This window comes from Xyrauchen texanus, unplaced genomic scaffold (genome assembly GCF_025860055.1).
Source record: "Xyrauchen texanus isolate HMW12.3.18 unplaced genomic scaffold, RBS_HiC_50CHRs HiC_scaffold_307, whole genome shotgun sequence".
In the NCBI taxonomy this organism is placed as follows: domain Eukaryota; kingdom Metazoa; phylum Chordata; class Actinopteri; order Cypriniformes; family Catostomidae; genus Xyrauchen; species Xyrauchen texanus.
The window spans coordinates 1-18,288 of record NW_026266275.1 but is presented as its reverse complement, the minus strand read 5'-3'; the positions used below and the strand labels follow the sequence as shown (position 1 = coordinate 18,288).

Below are 18,288 nucleotides of genomic sequence, written 5' to 3'. Positions count from 1 at the left end.
CATTCAAACCAAAATATCTGACTTTCTGTTGGTCTGAGCTAATGACTGAAAATTAGAAAGTTGTTCGGCCCGACGAGATCTAGAAGTGTTCGAGTTTCATATTATTACATGCAAGCATGTTTGATATATGGACAAGTGTTTGAATCCCATTCCAGGTGTCGCTGTCGAGCCCCCTGCCACGCCCGGGTACCAGATTCAGCCCGGCCCTGATGGCCGCGGGTTCTGACCTGTGTGCAAAGTTTCAAGAGTTTTCGAGCATGTTAAGGGCCCCAAAAGTCCCAGAAACCTTGAAAAACAATCAAACAATCAAAAAGCAAATCTAAACCCAACAGAGAACCCCCCCTCCCTCCCCACACACACACACACAAAAAAAATTTGGCAGGCCCATTCTGTCTGTCAGACAGAGAGACACTGAGAGAAAAAACACAGAAAGGGAGGAGGATGGGTCACTCAGAAAGAGAAAAATTTTAAGAAATCCACATTCAAACCACAATATCTGACTTTCTGTTGGTCGGAGCTAATGACTGTAAATTAGAAAGTTGTTCGACTCGACGAGAACAATATACACGCCGAGTTTTGTAACTGTAGATAGAACTAACTAAGTTATAACACACTTCATGTGTCCTTTTTAGTCATAAATCAATTTCCTCGCCACGGCCAAACCGTTCGAGATATCAAAAATCCGTCCGAATGTAGCATCCTCAATGTCTTGACTTCATGCCGACTGAGTTTGGTGGCGATTGGATTCATTCTCTAGGCGGAATATATATAATTCCAGAGCACGTGTTTCCAAACAACCCATAATAGCCGATTTCCTGTTGGGCTGGCATAAAACTTAGAGCACGAAAGTTGTTCGGCCCGACGAGACCTACAAGTGTACCGAGTTTCATATCATTACATGCAAGCATGTTTGATATATGGACAAGTGTTCGAATCCCATTCCAGGGGGCGCTGTCGAGCCCCCCTGCCACGCCCGGGTACCATCTTCGGTCCGACCCTGATGGCCGCGGGTTCTGACCCGTGTGCAAAGTTTCAAGAGTTTGAGCACGTTAAGGGCCCCAAAACCTTGAAAAACAAAAATAAAAGCATTTTCACTCCTCAGCAAAATCAGCACCCTCCCCCAGACACAGAGAGACGTAGGGTCAGTGAGAGAGGAGAGAAAATTCTCCAAAACATCCACATTCAAACCACAATATCTGACTTTCTGTTGGTCTGAGCTAATGACTGTAAATTAGAAAGTTGTCCGGCTCGATGAGGACAATATAATTCCTGAGTTTTGTGACTGTGGGTCAAAGTGTAAAGCAACCCCCCCACTTTTGTCAAAAGGTGGCGCTACTGAGCCCCTGCACCACGCCCGTTTCTGAAACTTTGCACATGTGTACTGGCTAATAAATGTGATGTGTCCGTCGAGTTTCATGCAATTTCAAGTATGCTAAGAGTCTCAAAAGCATCAAAAAAGAATATTCGAGTTTGAAGCGTTGCCGCGGCGACAGTATCGAAGATATCAATAATCCTTTCACATGTCTACATCTGCCGTGTGTTTACATTATACACCTAAAGTTTTAAGTAAATCGGGTAAAAATAAGTGGGTGATTTCAAAGCATTTTGAAAGTGACACACTTCCTTCTGCCAGTTGGTGGCGCTATAACTTTGACTGACAATAGTCACATCCATGCGATCGGCTTCTTCCAGCGATCACGCTGCTGCGGTTTCATCGAGATCAATTAATGTATGCAGAAGTTATAACACACTTCCTGTTTCTCTTTTCGCGCCATCATTTCGTTTCCTCGCCACGGCCAAACCGTTAGAGATATCAAAAATCTGCCGGCAATTTTTCATGCTCAATGTCTTGACATCATGCTGACCGAGTTTGGTGGCGATTGGTGGAATTCTCTGGGAGGAGTATTCCAAATTCCATTGCGTGCGTTTTCAAACAACCCTAAATAGACGGTTTCCTGTTGGCCTGGGGTAAAAAGTAAAAGTATGAAGGATATATGAAACGATGAGATCTATACGTGCACCGAGTTTCATATTATTACATGCAAGCGTGTTTGAGTTATAGACCAAGTTTTCGGACCATGTTCCAGGGGCGCTGTCGAGCCCCCCTGCCACGCCCGGTACCAGCTTCAGCCCGGCCCTGATGGCCGCGGGTTCTGACCCGTGTGCAAAGTTTCAAGAGTTTTTGAGCACGTTAAGAGCCCCAAAAGTGCCCCAATAGTCGTAAAAAAAATAATGATAATAATCCTAACGAAAACAATAGGGTCCTACGCACTTTGTGCTTGGGCCCTAATAATCCTAACGAAAACAATAGGGTCCTACGCACTTTGTGCTTGGGCCCTAATAATAATAATAATCCTAACGAAAACAATAGGGTCCTACGCACTTTGTGCTTGGGCCCTAATAATAATAATAATCCTAACGAAAACAATAGGGTCCTACGCACTTTGTGCTTGGGCCCTAATAATAATAATAATAATAATAATAATAATAATCCTAACGAAAACAATAGGGTCCTACACACTTTGTGCTTGGGCCCTAAAATCCACGATTTGCGTTCATAAGAGAATAAAAAGGTCTGTCTGGCCCCCGCGTTTGATTAGCTACTCTGAAACAAGAGACTTCAGCGTCCTTCACTGAGACATGGAAACAAAGCTAGGTGTGGTGTCAGCGTTGGTTGGGCACACATTGACAATGCATACACATTGTTCCCTTTTACACGAAAAGCCAATGTGTAATATAACATTGCGAAGGGCACACAAAAACATAGAAGAAAACATAAATCCCAAATGTTCAAATGTGAGTAGAAAGATCAGTTTGGCCTCCACACGGGGTTTCGGCCAACGGCACTCCAGCGGCCTTCGAGCTGAGAGAAAGACATCAATAAAGTATCATTTGATCGTTTTTGGTGGGAACAATGCTTTGCTTGTTACGCTGAAAAGTGTTGCACGCTGATATTGCATCGTGGAGTGGCATGGTCCATTTTGTTTGGTCCCGCACTGGTCAAACCGTCCATGTCTACTTGATAGTTTGTGACCTTTGACGCTCTCACCGTGACCTCATCTCGCTTTTCCGTTTCCGGCCGTCCTCTCACAGAGTGATTACGGCATCGCTTCTCGGCCTTTTGGCTAAGATCAAGTGTAGTATCTGTTCTTATCAGTTTAATATCTGATACGTCCCCTATCCGGGGACCATATATTAAATGGATTTTTGGGCCTGGGAGATGGAAGAGGGGCTTGCTCCGTCCACTCTACGTATCGACTTGGTATTGCAGTATTTCCAGGCACGGTGCGCTTCCCTTTCGGGGATCAACATTTGTTATGAAAGACAGAGATCTTTGTTCATTAATTCAATAAGCGTCTGAGAGCGGGCAAATAAGGAATCTTTACTTTAGCTCTTGTTCAGGTGTGTGATTGCGTGTCCGTGAACGAAACGCCGACTCGTCGGCCGAAAGCGAATGGTATAGTGCTGTTGTCGTTCACTCCTGAGACCACAAACTGTCACAAGGCAGAGAACTAATACACAGACTTGGTAGCAATAAAAGTTGGGGTTTAAAGTTTGTGTACACGCCTGTTTAATTGCAAAGCGCATTCATGCACTAGGAGTTGTGGATGATTTGTTTGTGTATGAGGACAACGTTGGTATGAATGGTAAAGAGGAGAATGGGCCCTCTGCCCCAAAACCCTTGCACTTATACTTACCTGGTAGGGGAGACACTATGATCATGAAGGTGGTTCACCCAGGGTGAGGCTCGGCCATTGCACTTCGGTTGTGCTGACCCTTGCGAATTCCCCAAATGTGGGAATCTCGACTGCATAATTTCTGGTAGTGGGGGACTGCGTCCGCGCTCTCCCCTGGTCATTCGTTTAAAAAAAGAAAACTATCTCTGTTGTGTTTGTCGGGCGTGCTCTCAATTGAGGTGCTTCCCATAAACGCCAACCTGATCATTCGTTTTGCACTGTTTAGATTTTAAGACAGCATTAAACAATGTTGAAAGGCTCGCTTTCTTTTATACAATATTTTGAATCCTAAGCAATGGTCTTGTTTATTTCTCATTTGCATCTCCATCTGTAGAAACGGAATCCTCACTTAACGTGAACACGATCAAAAACACGTTTAAATATTGTAACATTCGTATGCATGTCCCTCCGAAAAGAAAGCCTTGCGTTGTCACTGATCATTTCAACGTAAGAAACATAAACGTTAAAGTTCAATGATGCTATCTTTAAAAACCCCACAAGATGAAGAAAGACATGCTGACAACGGATTCTGCTTTCCCTCCAATCTTACTGATGTTAAGAATAGTGGAAAATTCAGTCAATTAACAATTATATGAAAGCACAGGGAGGAAACAGAAGATGGACATATAAATACTGGGTTAAAAAAAACTAAACGCCAGGATGTGCTTACATGTGAAAGGGATATTTCCAAAATAAAAATACAAATAAAAAAGAAAGCATTTATAATCAGTTCAGCTTTTCCCATTAAAGCTGAGGGTAAAACAGTTATTTAACATATTGTCATTATTATTATTATTATTCATAAAGGGCAACTCGACTTTGGTTGATTATTTTATGACTGAATTTTGTTTAACGAATAATGCAAGTGTCGACAACACTAATGACAAATTCTCTTAAAAGAAGAATTTTCTAATTTGCTGTCAATTCCATCACAAACTCTATACCACTAAGTATTTCAATAAATATATGTAACAGGAACTAAATGGTTTACCACCGATGACATATTTTCATGAATAATGTGAAAACAGTATAGATTAAATGTTAAATATCTCTTAGAGCAGACTCCTATTTTTCTGAACTTTGAAACTGGAATTTCTGTTACACAAGTTGAATTTTCTTGCGCTGTATCAAACTAAGACAAAGACCACACGGCATCCTCCGAGCTCACAAATAGAAATGAAGCGCTGTATCAAACTAAGACAAAGGAAATATGGCGTTCAGCGATCCGACAGAGATAGAAATAAAGAACCGTATCTGCTACTGAAGTGGACGCCATCACCTAAACACGCAGGATTTCCTACTTGCTCACAAAGGATTTCGTCTTCACTTCAAGCTCACTTGTTCAGTGTAAGAGAAAAGCGAGATTAGCCTGAATTATTAAAAGTACAGAGCCAAAGTTAAACTTTGGACCCAATGGATCCGAAAAAGAAAAGAAAAGAAAAGAAAAAAGCCACGATTTGCGTTCATAAGAGAATAAAAAGGTCTGTCTGGCCCCCGCGTTTGATTAGCTACTCTGAAACAAGAGACTTCAGCGTCCTTCACTGAGACATAGAAACAAAGCTAGGTGTGGTGTCAGCGTTGGTTGGGCACACATTGACAATGCATACACATTGTTCCCTTTTACACGAAAAGCCAATGTGTAATATAACATTGCGAAGGGCACACAAAAACATAGCAGAAGAAAACATAAATCCCAAATGTTCAAATGTGAGTAGAAAGATCAGTTTGGCCTCCACACGGGGTTTCGGCCAACGGCACTCCAGCGGCCTTCGAGCTGAGAGAAAGACATCAATAAAGTATCATTTGATCGTTTTTTGGTGGGAACAATGCTTTGCTTGTTACGCTGAAAAGTGTTGCACGCTGATATTGCATCGTGGAGTGGCATGGTCCATTTTGTTTGGTCCCGCACTGGTCAAACCGTCCATGTCTACTTGATAGTTTGTGACCTTTGACGCTCTCACCATGACCTCATCTCGCTTTTCCGTTTCCGGCCGTCCTCTCACAGAGTGATTACGGCATCGCTTCTCGGCCTTTTGGCTAAGTTCTGAAGGTGGAGACAGCGATCGACTTCTCAGTTGGGCGGAGCCTTTAGCCGTTGTTGTGGCCTTGGGCTATTCCAATTGAGAGAACATTTTGAAACGAGCTTTTGCAGACAACTGAAAAGGTAAGTTTTTTTTATTTTTATCTTGTGTCATATTTATTGCTTATTTGAGTTAATTTATTTGCTGTTTTAAGTCTTTTATTGTAAAATTTTTTATTGTGTATTTTAGCCTGTTGGTGCCTCCAAAATGTCAGCTGCCCGTGCTGGCACAAGGAGGCACCACAGCGTCGTGATTTTATTTAGGGAGGTGGAGGGGAAGCTTCTGGAGATGTCACGGCTTGACTTTTCCAGAAGGCTGATCCAAAACACCCTTAATTTTAAGCCTGATGAATTGAATTGTTTAATGACTCTGCCCCTGAACAAAGGGTTTGACCTAAGTTTCAAAAGTGCTTCCTTGTTGAGTAGGTTTTGGCAAAAGTTTGATTCAGTTAAGGCCCAGTTTTCCATGTTTTCTGCGGAGAAACTTTCTGACAACACATTTAAAACTGTGATTGTCAGGATGTTCAATGAAACAGTAACTGGAGATGATATCTGTATTTGGCTGGGTAGATTTTGCACTGTTCGAGGTCCACCAGTCAAAGTGTTGGATGAGGATGGCATTTGGACATGCTCCTGGCGAATTCCCATTAAACAATGGGAAGACGCGGGGGGCTACCAGGGTCTGAAACATCTACCTTCCATGATTGTGTTGGGAGAGAACAGAGGCTACATTCATTATCAGGGGATGCCCAAGTTGTGTAGGAAGTGTGCGAAATTTGGGCATCTTGCTGAAGCATGCCAAGAGATAATATGTGGGAAGTGTAGAGAAATTGGTCACAGTTTCGAGGAATGTACCAATGGCAGACGGTGTAACCTCTGTGGAGATTCAAACCACCTCTACAGAGATTGCCCTAAAAGCTTTGCCAACAAATTAAAAGCAAACAAAATGGCTGCCCCACAACCATACAAAACCATAATACTTAGAGAGGAGGAGGCGGGACCGGAGGTTTTGGCGGGAAATTCAAATTCCCAGCCAGCCTCCGGGATTGGACAGGAGGAAGGAAGTGGGGCGGTCATGGGGGTGGAGTCTAACCGAGTACTGGAACAGGTTGAGGAAACTCCTCCCTCCCCAAAGAATATTGAATCAGAAATGGAGGAGGGGAGGAGGAAACAGTTTCCTCCCTCCAAGCGAGTTTCGAGTGGGAGTGAAACTGGGTGTTCACTCCCAAGCGCTCAAGTGCAGAAAAGGCCCGCAGGATCCCCTTTGCTTGAAACAGAGGAAAAAAGCTTAGGCCAATGCAGTGCCCAGACAGCTCCTTTTCGGGCTGTCTGGACCATGTGTGGCCTTTTGGATCCCCAAATGAGGTCTCTTTTCTGCATGTGAAGCTAAAATCATCGTCGCCAAAAGAGCTGCAAGAGAATTTCTCTGTAGCCCAGGAGGCTTCGAGCACCTACCCTCCTGACCCTGGGTCTTCCAGGTTAAAGGAGACGTAAGTGTCACAAGTTTTAATATGATTTTAATTATATCTCTGTGATTTTAATATACAATGTTTCTTAATAGCCCATACCTTTTAATCACACTGCTCATGGCCCTCACTATCTCTACAATAAATGTGAGAAGTGTGAGGTCTACTCTGTGAGCACAGAGTGTTTTATCCTTTTTAAAGTCTTGTAAGTCAGATGTGTTTTTATTGCAAGAGTGTGCTCTGCCTTTTTAACAAATTATAGGAAGTGGGAGGAGATGTGGACTCCAGGTCCCTCACTATGGAGTGGATCCAACCAAAACAAATGTGACGGTGTTGTCATTTTAATAAATAATCCCAACATTGTGGTGAAGGGTAGCACTGTGGTTAGGGATGGGTGGGCAATTTTAGCAAACATGACTTTTTTGGACAAGGATTTTAACATTTTAAATGTGTATGGTTTTACTGATAAAAATGAAAGGTATGAGCTTTTAGAAGACCTGCAGCCCCACATGTTAGGTAGGGTTCCCCTAGTAGTGGCAGGGGATTTTAACTGTGTTTTAACGCAGAAAGACAGAAAGAGGGTTGGAGAGGATTTTAAGGCTGACAAGACTTCGGTTTTATTGCAGGGTTTAGTCAAAGATTTTAAGCTAGTCGACTGTTTTAAAAAATGCATCAAGGAGAGGAGGGCTTCACCTGGTTTAGTGGTGATGGGGCCAGAGCCTCTCGAATCGACTATGTTTTTACAAGGGACTGCCCGCCATCCGATGCAACATTGACCCCCTCTTTTTTCCGACCACTTGATGCTGTCTTGCACCCTTGCACTCCCCACCGGTGTGACTGTAGGGGAGGGCTGTGGAGGCTGAACTGCTCCTTGTTGGAAGATGAGGAAGTAGTTGGAGAATATAGGGAGCAGTTCGGCCAATGGCAGACCCTCCAAGACTTTTATGATTCACGAGCACAGTGGTGGGAGATGGTAAAGGCCAGGACAAGACAGTTTTTTAGAAAGGTAGGGAAAAATAAGAAAAACAGAGGGAAAAGGCACATGATGGGGCTGCAAAAAGACTACAGAGATATTTTAACCTTTTAAATAACGGTTTGGATTTTAGTGATGATATAAAAAAATAAAAAAGGAAATGTCAGTTTTAAGTGAAACACGAAGCAAAGGTGTCATTTTAAGAAGCAGAGAAAGAGACATTGAAGAAGGCGAAAAGTGCACCAGGTATTTCTTTAAAAAAATTATCACACGGGAGGGGTAATAACATCTTTAAAAACTGGAGGGAGGGAAGTGCACACAACAAAAGAAGTTTTAAGTGAGGTCACAAAATATTATGAAGATTTGTATTGCAAAAAAGAGTAGATAATGACACTTTAAGGGAAGTTTTAGCGTTTTTAGAGAAAAATGTCAATGGCAAAGGTGTTTTTTATCCCAGGATTTTAACATTTTAGAAATTCATAAGGCTCTTAAAAGTTTTAAAAGGGAAGTCCCCAGGAATGGACGGACTCCCCTAGAGTTTTATGTGACTTTTGGGATATTTTAGCACATGAATTATTGACCGTTTTTAAAGAATTTGAGACTTTGACCAGACTTCCCGACAGCTTTAGAATAGGGACAGTTTCATTGTTGTACAAAAAGGGAGACAAGACTGACCTAAAGAACTGGCGACCGATTACGCTTTTAAATTTTGACTGTAAGCTTTTTAGTAAGATTTTAGCCACACGTATGTCGACTGTTTTAGAGGACGTAATCCACCGGATCAAGCTTGTGCTGTGCCAGGGAGGAAGATCACGGACAGCCTAGTACTGATTAGAGATGCCATCTGTTATGCGAGAGACAGAAATTTTCGACTAGTAGTCCTCAATTTAGATTTTGAAAAAGCATTTGATCGGATCTCGCACCAGTACTTGTTTCACGTACTGACAAAAATGGGTTTTCCAGGGAGGTTCATAGCCTGGGTGGGACTGCTGTACAATGACATAGTCAGCAAAATTCTTGTAAATGGGCACTTAACCAAAATGATAAATATCTGTAGTGGTGTCCGTCAGGGATGCCCTTTATCTCCTCTCCTTTATGTGGCGTGCATTGAGCCACTGGCACAGATCTTGAGAAAGGATAAATGGATTAAAGGACTAGACGTTCCGGGACTGGTGGACTGACGGCGACCTGTGTGCTGTACATGGACGACGTGACCCTTTTAGCGACAGACTTTTTATCAGTAAGAAGAGCAATGGATGTGACAGACTGGTACGGTCGGGCCTCGGGCCAAGCTCAACAGAAGTAAGTCCGAGGCCCAGCTTTTTGGGCCTTGGGGAAACGTTGACACAGGTGGACTTGAAGTCGTTTTTAAAGAGACCGAGCTAAAAATTTTAGGGGTTAAATTTGACAAAGAGGGTGGAGGACGGGAAATTGGACTGACATGCTAGGGAAAGTCAGGCAAAGACTGGGGTTTTGGGGACTAAGACAATTGACTCTAGAAGGAAAGGTTTTAATATTTAAAGCAGTGATTTTACCCTTACTTTTACTTACATGCTCTGTTTTTAGTCCCCTAGGAGTTTTCTTCTAGACCTGGAGAGGGCAGTGTTTTATTTCTTGTGGGGGTCCAGGTGGGAAAGACTGAAAAGGGAGGTCATCAAGAAAAGACCAGAAAATGGGGGAAAAGGCCTCCCAGACCCCCACCTGTTTTTAGCCAGCCGTTTCACTGCCCTGCATATTGGTTATGCGGTGACCCCATCCACAGAAAATAAGACTGCAGCCATGGCCCGCTTTTGGATGGGGTCTTACCTGAGAGCTTTAAAGATTTTAAAAAAAGATTTGACAACCCCAGTGGCTTTTAATCTTCCAAAAGAATATGATTTTATCAAGAAGTTTTTAAAAAGAAATTGTTTAGAGTCGCAAGATGTCACCCTTTTAACCAACCACAAATCTCTTGTCTCTTTTGTGCAGGACCGGAAACAGTGAGTCCAGTCCCAGGCCTCACACTAGGTGAGGCAAAAGATGTTTGGAAAAATGCTGCCCACCCAACTCTCCAGAATAGGCACAAGGACATGGCGTGGATGGTGGCCCATGAGATCCTCCCGGTCAGGGCGGTGATGCACTCCAGAGGCATGGCCAAGAATCCAGTCTGCCCTCGTCCGGGTGTAGTGCCCCGGAGACAGTCACGACACCTGCTCTGGGAGTGCAGCGCTGCACGGGACCTGTGGGCCAAGACCGCCCCCTGTATTTCCCGTGCCTGCCAGCGGGTAGGGTCCAGATGGATTACAAGCTCGCCATCCTTGGTGTGGGCCAGGGCTTGAAGGACTGTACAGCAAAAAACTTTACCTCGCTCTGGCTCACTTTCAACTCAATCAAGGATGCCATCTGGACCACAAGAAACCTGCTGGTGGGGAAACACGTTACGGTTCCCCTCCATGCCAGCGAGCAAATGGTAACATCAACGCTGCAGGGGTACCGGCGCTGTTATTCGGACGGGGGCCGGGGTCACACGGAAGAGGTCCCGCCGCCACCGTACTTTGGCCGCCTGTAGATGCACCCTTACCACCACCGGCTATGGGAACAGCAGGCCAGCGGGCAGGAGGAGAGGGATCTCCTCTGAGCACAGAAGCGGCATGCCAAGTGCCTTTCCTGGAGAGTGGGATGATGGCCAATTTGATAGGGACTCATCCCGGTCTTGAACAATAGATGGCATTTTAAATTGGCACCAAGTTGTTTTTATTTATTATTTTTAAACATTACTTTTAACACAATTGAAAATAGGACTTTTAAGCACACAATTGAAAAATATGGACTTTTAAGACTTTTATGATTTTACTAGTGTCTTAAATTTGTCTTGTTAATTGTCCTTTTTATTTTGCAAATATTATGAAGTTGTGTGTATATGTTTTGTTTTATTGGTTAAAGGAAAATGGTAAGATTGTGTGAAAACATATTTGAAAAGAAAAATTGTGGAAAAATGAATGAAAGAGATGGTGACAATAAAATTTTTTCGAAAGAAAAAATCTGTTCTTATCAGTTTAATATCTGATACGTCCCCTATCCGGGGGACCATATATTAAATGGATTTTTGTACCTGGGAGATGGAAGAGGGGCTTGCTCCGTCCACTCTACGTATCGACTTGGTATTGCAGTATTTCCAGGCACGGTGCGCTTCCCTTTCGGGGGATCAACATTTGTTATGAAAGGTAGAGATCTTTGTTCATTAATTCAATAAGCGTCTGAGAGCGGCAAATGAGGAATCTTTACTTTAGCTGTTGTTCAGGTGTGTGATTGCGTGTCCGTGAAGGAACCGCCGACTCGTCGGCCGAAAGCGAATGGTATAGTATGGCGCTTACTCCGTGCCAAAATCAAACATTCGACCGACCGACCGACCGATCGAACGTCTATCCAAACGTCTTGTACTTTTGAGCGTCTTACCGAGCGGGTTGACCCACGTGACGACCTGACGTGATGTCAATGTCTTGAAAATAGCAGTTTTTTAACCATGCAAGTATCCAAGCTAATGTGTAAAGACTATAAATGGACATGAAAGGCACTAAATACAGATGTTTTACCTAAAATACTCAACCATTTCCTGCATTCTGCTGCACTTCCCTGAATAAGCCTTTGGAAAAAAAGGTGTTGTAGGCTAGGCCTATTCTAAGTCTTTCTGAGGGATGAACTGAAAAAGATACCACCGGTATATCATGACTTTCTCTGTATTTCATGACTCTAATGTTTCAAACACCAAACTCACCTATTGTAACTGTACATACAGTGGTAAGCTTTTTTCTGTCAAACTGATTAATTATATATTGTCTGATATATTGTTTTACAAGTAAGAGTTAAAAGATATAAGAAAATTGATTTTAATTTAAAAGTTTTCAATGCCATATGGGACCATGTTGTCATTAATTGCCCATTCATTTTTCATGGTAAGTTACCATTGGTAACACATTGAGAAAGACACAGTTAAGATTATACAATAGACTTTGTTCATGATTTCGTTTTCTTCCTTCTGAAATTGCCTTTGCTGCCTCCGCTGACTCGTGGGCTGAGTTACTGTAACATAACAAGCTGTTGATGGTTTTGGATAGGCTACTCTGATAGATGAACTCTGATATATACATTTCTTCTGTCAGAGAGAGAGAGGTCACTGTTTCTAACATGAATTTTCACTGTCTCTCCTGTTCTCATCTTGTAAACATATTATTAAAGTGGTTTGCAGCATGGCATTATAATCGTCCCAAATCCTTGTTAATGTAGGCCTATAAAGACTTCTGAAAGATTGCATATTTTGACATTAGAAAGAGTGCTAATAATAGTATGTTAGAGACTAATATATATATAATAGGCTATATAATCATTAAAATATATAATAATTATCTTAATCCTAATTTATTTTTCTGTATAAGCAATTTTTTTCACGGTTCTTATTCACGTTGGAGGGAAAAAACCCGGCCAATTCCTGAATATTGATTAATCTAAATTAGATAATGCAATTTTCCGAAGCGGGTGCAACGAATAAAACGGGGCGGAAACACAAGCACGAAACTTGTAGTCTTGTACATTGATAATAGTATACAATTTATTAATAACATACATTTTATTTATAAATTGGGTGTTCATCAACTGACTGCATGCCGTCGGAGTTTCCAGTGTTGACAGCTCCGTAAAATATCCTTGGATGAGCTGTAGTTTTGCTGTAGGCCAAAGCCTGTCTACGGACATTCTCTGTAGGCCTATTATAGCTACTGAAAAGTAGGCTAGCTAGCCTACAATACACAAATAACATTTTAAATTACTTCCGTCTATGAACAAATAAAGTAGCCTTGATGTCATAAATACAAAAGCATGATTTTAACACTAATCCCTGCCCTTACCCTTAAACTTAACTTAAAAATGCATTTATATCACATCCATAGAGATTGCAGCTCTTTATTGGAAACAATTGAAATGAAACGACTTTTTTATAGATGAAATATAATCTATTTTATTTTTGTTGACAGACATGCAGCGCATGTTCAAACTGTTGTTACTAATCTGCGATTTTTATAATTCTCTGGTAAATGTTTTATTATCAACCATATCTATTTGTCCTTATCAGGCAAAATATTGATGTTATTTTTTACATGCACTTTTACTAAAAAGAAAAACATGCCACTGTAAATCATAGTTGTATTACAAGTAAAACATATCTCCGCTCTAACATATTTTGCTATGCAATCATGTGCAAGCAGACAAAAAAATATTTTTGAATAACTGTTATATTAAGAGAAATCTGTATCCTTCAAATAATAGCTTATTTGTAAATTGGTTATTTGATTACGCTATTTGTGGTAAATAGTGAGAAGTTAAGAGAATAAATTTAACTTGCATGTCAACACGAGCGTCTCAGCAGGCTTGTTTTAGCACCATGACACAAATAGCCATCCTAACGTAACAATTTTGATTATTGAACTATAAGAAGAAAAAAAATGCCATGCAGAAAGAATAGGCCTAGGCTACTTTCAAAAAATTTTTTTTTATATTATTCTCGCCAATTTTACAGTTAACGAAGAGAAATGGTCTGATAAGATTATCAATACACAGTACACTTGTCTACGTTGAATTTATCTCTTACACTCTTAAGGGTATCATAAAGTAGACATGTAGGCCGGCTTTGCATTTGATATGTCAATTTGTCTGATATAAATGGTCAGGATATTTTATGTAGCCTACTTTATATGATTCATTGTCTATGATTTTTATATTTAGGCAAAGCAGATGGGATACTGATTGCAGTTTTCGCTGCATTTGAATGTGGTAGAGCGTATTTCTATTAAATAAGACACATTCCGAAATTAGATCTATTCCTAAACCTTCCGATTTAATGGGAGATATATAAAAATTATGTATAATATCGTGCTTTTCCGAAATAGCCGTTAAAGCATGCCAGATTTGTCAATAATATTTAGCCTCTGCTATATTTAACTTTAATAATAGCCTACACCGCACATAACTTTCTAAGCCATCAGCCATTGCACTAATCAAATGTGGACTAGTTAGAGGACACAATAAAAGCATAAGAAGTTAAACTAAGGTAAGAAAAACACAAACGTGTTACAACGTGTCTTCACACGTTGGGATGACGATCGGTTACTCGCACTTCCGACCGGTCGCCATAGGAACGCGTTAACAACACGTCAGCACACGTAGGAACGTGTTACATATGATTTTATGAAAATTATCAATAATTTCGTTTTGGCTCATTGTTTATATGTGGCAGACATGAAAATCAACGAACCTTAATTACAAAGTAAAGTATATTCAGCTGACTATGTCTATATGTAATATTAGAACTGTTATACAAATTTTTTAAATAAACCTTTCCACTTTAACATTTATGATGTCTATTTGTGAAAGATTATGATAATTTAGTAAATTTTATTAAGACTGAGATTATGCTTGATTAGATTAACTTTTTATTAGTTTGTTATCTGTGTGATAGCCTATGTATAAAAAAAATAGTATGAATGTTTTTAATATATTAGCCTACAGGTTTCCTGAATTGCTAAAACACATTTCTTGGAAACATCATTAATTTTTTAAAACCTTAAACACAAAACCAAATTTTCAAACTACATTCAGAGAACATCTGACTCTTCTTTCAAAAAAAAAAAAAAAAAAAAAAAAAAAAAGACTCAAAACCATTTTATCTGTGCTCAAAATCAAACAGTGCTTTCAGATCATGCACACAAGAGTCAATAAAAAAATATATTTGCATTAGGCTATTATTACAGTCAAACCTGAATACAGAGAAAGCATTTTGTTACACATAACAGAAAAAAATCAATAAATAAAAAATAAACAGCAAATATTTTATCACAGCTTAATCCATCTGGATCTGATCTCATTTCCACCTCTTATTTCAGTCTTCTGACTCAATTATGCTGTGTGGTAATAGCCCTACAGTTCATTTGTGTGTAATTGTGAATTTTAAAATTCAAAACAGAAAATTGTTTGGTCAAAAGTGACCGAAGAGCACCATGACAGTACTGGACTTGTAACATTTGTTGGAAAAGTAAATTATTTTAATTATACTATATAAAACTTTCAGTAACAATATTATTACAATAAATTGTACTTAGCTTTTTTTAAGTTCTGCAAATATTTTAAACTGTAGATTCACAGGTCACAACAGTTTAAAATATAAATGTGTGTGTGTGTGTGTGTGTATAAATGGATATTCTATATAGGCTAGGTCTATCTGTATTTCCAAATATATAAATATAATATATATTTATGAAAACCTTCTTTTTAAATGAAAGGCTACATTTATTAATTTGGGAGTGCTTTCTTTTATGGACTGTGAGAACATTGTACATTGGGCAATAAAATGAACAATAAAAACTAGTTAAAATGATTATATTGGTCAAATTAAGACTATTGAATGACTGTATATAGGCTAGCCTACAGTATTTCTGCTCTTTGGAAGTAAAACACATAGCCTCACATGCACAGGATTCAGGAGAAATGTTTTAGTGTTGTTTTAGGGGTACAATATTTATATGTATTGCCTTTAATGTCCATTTATAGTCTTTACACATTAGCTTGTGTAATAATACACAATATTTATACACAGGATACTTGCATGGTTAAAAAAACTGCTATTTTCAAGACGTTGACGTCACGTCAGGTCGTAACGTGGGTCAACCCGCTCGGTAAGACGCTCAAAAGTACAAGACGTTCGGATAGACGTTCGATCGGTCGGTCGAATGTTTGATTTTGGCACGGAGTAAGCGCCATAGTATAGTGCTGTTGTCGTTCACTCCTGAGACCACAAACTGTCACAAGGCAGAGAACTAATACACAGACTTGGTAGCAATAAAAGTTGGGGTTTAAAGTTTGTGTACACGCCTGTTTAATTGCAAAGCGCATTCATGCACTAGGAGTTGTGGATGATTTGTTTGTGTATGAGGACAACGTTGGTATGAATGGTAAAGAGGAGAATGGGCCCTCTGCCCCAAAACCCTTGCACTCACCTGTTATGGGAGACACTATGATCATGAAGGTGGTTCACCCAGGGTGAGGCTCGGCCATTGCACTTCGGTTGTGCTGACCTTTGCGAATTCCCCAAATGTGGGAATCTCGACTGCATAATTTCTGGTAGTAGGGGACTGCGTCCGCGCTCTCCCCTGGTCATCCGTTTAAAAAAAGAAAACTATCTCTGTTGTGTTTGTCGGGCGTGCTCTCAATTGAGGTGCTTCCCATAAACGCCAACCTGATCATTCGTTTTGCACTGTTTAGATTTTAAGACAGCATTAAACAATGTTGAAAGGCTCGCTTTCTTTTATACAATATTTTGAATCCTAAGCAATGGTCTTGTTTATTTCTCATTTGCATCTCCATCTGTAGAAACGGAATCCTCACGTAACGTGAACACGTTCAAAAACACGTTTAAATATTGTAACATTCGTATGCATGTCCCTCCGTTGAAAAGAAAGCCTTGCGTTGTCACTGATCATTTCAACGTAAGAAACATAAACGTTAAAGTTCAATGATGCTATCTTTAAAAACCCCACAAGATGAAGAAAGACATGCTGACAACGGATTCTGCTTTCCCTCCAATCTTACTGATGTTAAGTTTAGTGGAAAATTCAGTCAATTAACAATTATATGAAAGCACAGGGAGGAAACAGAAGATGGACATATAAATACTGGGTTAAAAAAAAAAAACTAAACGCCAGGATGTGCTTACATATGAAAGGGATATTTCCAAAATAAAAATACAAATAAAAAAAGAAAGCATTTATAATCAGTTCAGCTTTTCCCATTGAAGCTGAGGGTAAAACAGTTATTTAACATATTGTCATTATTATTATTATTATTCATAAAGGGCAACTCGACTTTGGTTGATTATTTTATGACTGAATTTTGTTTAACGAATAATGCAAGTGTCGACAACACTAATGACAAAATCTCTTAAAAGAAGAATTTTCTAATTTGCTGTCAATTCCATCACAAACTCTATACCACTAAGTATTTCAATAAATATATGTAACAGGAACTAAATGGTTTACCACCGATGACATATTTTCATGAATAATGTGAAAACAGTGGGGGAAACCAGCAAATGCGCCCGCGCATTTGTCGACCCCGCGCAAGTATTTCAAGGTATTAAGGGGCATATGAGACTTAGATAATTCACTTCATCTGATGTGATCTAAACTTAACTGAATAACATATTAAATTGATGGTTGTTTTTTTTAACTTACCTGTTTTCGTACACGCAGTGTCTCGATCTCCACGTGTCGATCTGCAGCATCGGTAGGATACTTTTCCTGTGGTGAAGTTGCAGTGTGACGTGGCGATTCTTCTTTTTTATTTTTTTTTTAACGGCGGTTGCAGACTGTTTTAGTTCATTACCGCCACCCCCATGAATGATCTCTTGCTTACAAATATCATTATTATGAGATATATATATATATATATATATATATATATATATATATATATATATATATATCCAGCTTGGTAGCTATCAGAAACTCAAATAAATATTTAATTATTTTATGGCCTGACTATTTATTTAATATTTCTTTTTATTTATCCTTTATTTAAATAAAAAATAAATATTAAATATTAAATAAATAGTCTTATAATAAGTCTCCTTTACATTCATTTAGCAGACACTTTTATCCAAAGCGACTTACAAATGAGAACAATAAACTAACAGTAGGACAACAATATGCAAGTTCTGTGCTATGCAAGCTATATGCTAGTGCTATATGCAAGCTATATGCTAGTGCTATATGCAAGCTATATGCTAGTGTATATGCAAGCTATATGCTAGTGTATATGCAAGCTATGCAATATGCAAGCTATATGCTATACTATATGCAAGCTATATGCTAGTGCTATATGCAAGCTATGCAATATGCAAGCTACATGCTAGTGCTATATGCAAGCTATGCAATATGCAAGCTATATGCTAGTGCTATATGCAAGCTATGCAATATGCAAGCTATAAAGTGCTATAGCCTATAAGTGCTA

At 39.8% G+C, this 18,288-nt stretch overlaps 3 non-coding genes and 1 pseudogene across 3 annotated transcripts; all 4 read left to right on the top strand.

Annotated features, from left to right (window-relative positions):
- The first annotated feature begins 3,105 nt into the window (after nucleotides 1-3,105).
- On the top strand, nucleotides 3,106-3,296 carry LOC127642038 (U2 spliceosomal RNA). Its single transcript, XR_007970255.1, has one exon. It is a non-coding gene; the product is annotated as a U2 spliceosomal RNA (small nuclear RNA).
- A 394-nt stretch (nucleotides 3,297-3,690) lies between these two features.
- LOC127642036 (U1 spliceosomal RNA) lies at nucleotides 3,691-3,854 on the top strand. Its single transcript, XR_007970253.1, has one exon. It is a non-coding gene; the product is annotated as a U1 spliceosomal RNA (small nuclear RNA).
- A 7,403-nt stretch (nucleotides 3,855-11,257) lies between these two features.
- Nucleotides 11,258-11,430, top strand: LOC127642039 (uncharacterized; annotated as a pseudogene).
- Nucleotides 11,431-16,269: 4,839 nt separating this feature from the next.
- LOC127642037 (U1 spliceosomal RNA) lies at nucleotides 16,270-16,433 on the top strand. Its single transcript, XR_007970254.1, has one exon. It is a non-coding gene; the product is annotated as a U1 spliceosomal RNA (small nuclear RNA).
- Nucleotides 16,434-18,288: the final 1,855 nt, after the last annotated feature.